The following is a 4,785-nucleotide window of genomic DNA, read 5'->3' as shown; positions in this document are numbered from 1 at the left end:
TATATATATATATATGCCAAACTTTCATACACTCATTCAAACACTTTATTTTTATATGTTTTTCTCTTTTTATCATATTACATTATTACTAACTTAATATATTTATTATATCACTCTTTATTTATTTTTAATATATTTACTACATTTCTTTTTCTATAAGCGTATCACTTTTTCTTTTTTACTTTTATAAAGTGTACACCAAATATTTTTTTAAACAAAATTTAATAGAATTTTGGCTTGAGTTGATTAAAATAATATTAAATAACTTTTTTTTAGTTGAACTTTGATTTGAGTTGATTAGAAAAGATTTAAAGATTCTTAGAAAATAATTCACACACTATCATCGTTAATACTTTTTAATTTTTTAAAATCTCACATAGGACTTGGACTATCTTTAGTAGTTTGGAACGAGCAAGACTATTGAAATTTAACAAGTGAGGTGGAAGTATATTTAAGTCAATTGTCTATATCAACGAGTTAAGAAAATAAAGTGGTGTCAATCTTGTGAATAGATGAAATGCGACGGTTATATTAGTTACCGAGTTAATTTTTTTTTATAATTTTCTACTCTTCTATCGTTGATATATAACAATAATTTTAAGACGATGATAAAATGATTAGTATATGTGTTCATAATTTCATTTAAATAATATTATATTATTTGAATGAAAAAAAATATACGTCAAATTCATTTTTTTTTCTAACGATTTTTTATTTCACCTTAGTACATACTGTTACTTATTTTTAACAAATAATTATGGATTATAGTTGGATGAATACTAATTGTTTGAGTAAGTGTATAAATGTGGATAAATTTTTACAGCTTATTTTAAAAAAAAACTTCATAAAAATCAAGGAAAATTTTATTGTTGTTAATTTTTAAATGGAACGGTTACATTTTGAAGAAATAAGAAATCATTGTAGGATTTGCCATAGTTATACAAAATGGATATGGTATGATGATTTATTAAACATGATAAATTTATGAGTGTGACTACTATGTTATGTTACATATGTTGAACATCTTAATATAGTTGTTTCATGGATGCAAGTACGTAATTTTTTACACGTTGTTATTGATTGTATTTTTTTTATATTTGTACGATGAAAAATTATAAGTTGTTATTGATTGTATTTTTTAATGTTTAATGATAAAAAATTAGGATTCAGCCGATATTGATTGTGTGTTTTTTTTTCTTCATATATTTGATGACTCGAGATGGTGACAATACGAAGGTTTGAATTTTCTCTTTGTCTATTCTTTTTGTTTTTACACACAAATTGAATATTTGTTCACTGAAATATTTGCTCTTCTGATTAGTATATTTTTCTAATCAATCATCTTATGTTTCAAAACATTCAAACTAAAAAAAAACTTTTTTTTTCCTGATCTCGCCTCTAACCCCTTTTTTTTTCAGCCCTTTCAAACTTAAAGAAGATGTATTTATAAAGTCTTTTTATATGTTTAGTTGCTTTCTTCTTTGTGCCTCTGTTCTCAGATCCTAGTTTGATGTTTTGTTTTCTTTGCTCATCATCTGCGTTTTTTTGCACTACTGATGCCTTCACAATTTTAGATTATTTTGTTTTTATCTGATGATTTGCTGAGCTTTTATTTGTCCTTTAGTTTCTTTTTTTTTAAACTCAAAAATTTGTCATTTAGTTTTTATCATGTATACTAAGACTGATTGGTAATAATTATGTTTTTCTGTTTCTCTAATTAGTTACAACAGTACAAATGTATCAATGAGCATGACTTGTGCATCAATGGCAGTCAGCATCAACATATCAGGGTTTGGCAGTGAGCAAAGGCAACAATAGAGAACAAAATACATACAAAATTGGAAACGACTGACTTGATTTGAATTAGTTTGACCTAATTTTTATTGCAATTTAATTTGACTTTATTTTTAATTTGTAATTTGATTTTATTATAATTTAATTGTAATTGTAATCGGATTTGGTATTGTAAATTGATGAGCATATTCATTGTAATTATTTTATTTCCCTTTTTGATTTATTTTTAGATAAATTGGACAAAATTAGGGTACTACAGCTGCCCATATTTAATTGTATTTTACTTGAAAAATATGAAAATATGAATAATAATGATATTCATTTTCATGTTATCAAGTAAAAGATAAATAAATATAAGGACCTAAATTTTGTCCAATAACAAACACATGTATTAAAGTGCCCTTGAGATTTGAAGTGAGAATTATGCAAAAACAAAATTTTTGAGATGTGCAAAATGATATTAGTTACCGATGCGTAGATCGACAGAAATAAAAATGATTGTCTACGGTTGGTTACCGATGCGTAGATCGACATAAATGAAGGTGAGATCGACATAAATGAAGGTGATCCTCTTTGGATTGGATGATCGTCTTCGGGTTGGTTACCGATACGTAGATCGACATAAATGAAGGTGATCGTCTTCGGATGGTTACCGATCCGTAGATCTATACAAATGAAAAATGATCGTCTTCGGATTGGTTACCGATGCATAGATCTATGGAGAAAAAAATGATTGTCTTTAGATTGGTTACCGATGCGTGGATCTATAGAAATGAAAGTGATCATCTTCGGATTGGTTACCGATGCGTAGATCTATAGAAATGAAAAATGATCGTCTTCGGATTGGTTACCGATGCGTAGATCTATAGAAATGAAATGATTGGTTACTGATGCATAGATCTATAGAAACAAAAATGATCGTCTTCGGATTGGTTACCGATGCGTAGATCTATAGAAATAAAGTGATCGTCTTCGGATTGGTTACCGATGCGTAGATCTATAGAAATTAAAAATGATCATTTTTGGATTGGTTACCGATGCGTAGATCTATAGAAATAAAGTGATCGTCTTCAGATTGGTTACCGATGCGTAGATCTATAGAAATGAAAAATGATCGTCTTTGGATTGGTTACCGATGCGTAGATCTATAGAAATGAAAGTGATCGCCTTCGAATTGGTTACCGATGCGTAGATCTATAGAAATGAAAGTGATCGTCTTCGGATTGTTTACCGATGTGTATATCGTAATTGGTCCAATCTCGAAGGTAGATAAAGAGGGAGAATAAGTATATGATACTTGCAATTCGAACGATAAGGTATGAATGATTTGTGTGTTATGCATCGAGTATAGGTAAAGTGTCAATGAAGATGCATGGATCAGGTGAGTATGAGTAAATTATGCATGATTTATGTGTGTCATGTATTATAGATCAATTTTTGTTCATTTTTTTGATTCCCCGATCCTTATGCTCTTCTCTGTCCCAAGATTCAATGAATGAACATAACAACCATTTTTTGCATGACGACTCCAGTATGTCTCGTGTGACCGTTTTTTCACACGAGACATATTAGAGCTCCCCCAGAAAAAGCTTTTTTCACAACATATGGTCATTCGTAATTTGGGGTCCATTTTTCACGAGCATCTTTTTTTTATGGGCAATATTTTCTTTAACACTAAGTCCCCTTCTTGAAACTCTTGAGGACAAACTTTTTTCTCGTATGCCTTTTTAAGTCTTTTTTGATATAGTTGGTTGGTCGTGGCATAAAGCTATCATTCTTTTTTCTTCTATGAGATTTAATTGGTCAAATCGCGATTGAACCCACTCAACCTCTTCCCGTTTTGTTTCTATCAAGACTCTAATCGAGGGAATTTCAACTTCAATGGGAAGTACCGCTTCCATTCCATACACCAATGAGAAAGGAGTTTCCCCTGTTGAGGTACGAACATAGGTTATATAGCCACGCAATGCAAAGGGAAGCATTTCATGCCAATCCTTATATGTCTCCACCATCTTTTGTATGATCTTCTTGATATTCTTATTTGCTGCTTCTATAGCCCCATTCATTTTTGGACGATATGGAGAAGAATTGTGATGTTGAATTTTGTAACTATCACACAACTCATTCATCATTTTATTATTCAGATTGGTCGCATTGTCAGTGATTATCTTATTTGGTAAGCCATATCGACAAATCAATTCTCTTTTGATGAATTTGACAACCACACTTCTCGTCACATTGGCATAAGAAGCGGCTTCAACCCATTTTGTGAAATAGTTAATAGCTACCAGGATAAACCGATGACCATTGGAAGCTTTAGGCTTGATGAGTCCAATAACATCCATCCCCCACATTGAAAATGGCCATGGTGATGTTAAAACATTCAAAGAGGTGGGCGGTATATGTATTTTATCAGCATATATTTGACATTTATGACATTTCTTTACGTAACTAAAGCAATCAAATTCCATAGTCAACTAATAATAGCCAGCACTCAAGATTTTTCTTGCCATTGCGTGTCCATTTGCATGAGTTCCAAAAGAACCTTGGTGAACCTCTTGAATGATCTTTTCTGCTTCTGCTTTATCCACACATCTGAGGAGAATCATATCATGATTCCTCTTATAAAACACATCACCATTTAAGAATAATGTAACACCCCAAATTTTTCATATATATTATATATGTATCTTTTTAGTAATTGCTATTATTAAATTAATAATTATTCTATGTGTAAATACATTAAATTAAATTTTATCACACTCTTGTCTACCTAAATAATTATAATCTACATTTTTATTTAATTGTTTTGATGTGACAATTACATGGGGACTATTTATGATGTCATTATTTCATAAATGGACATTTTTTATTTGATTAGTTTCGATAATCATGAAATTGATGTGTTAGATATGTTTGTTTTATTTTGTTATGTGTGATTGATATTCTTGTCTTGCTTGATTTATTTTAGTTGATAAAATATTAGTTGAA

The sequence above is a fragment of the Cicer arietinum genome, chromosome 1, assembly GCF_000331145.2.
Source record: "Cicer arietinum cultivar CDC Frontier isolate Library 1 chromosome 1, Cicar.CDCFrontier_v2.0, whole genome shotgun sequence".
Lineage (NCBI taxonomy): Eukaryota > Viridiplantae > Streptophyta > Magnoliopsida > Fabales > Fabaceae > Cicer > Cicer arietinum.
This window is presented reverse-complemented; position numbering follows the sequence as displayed.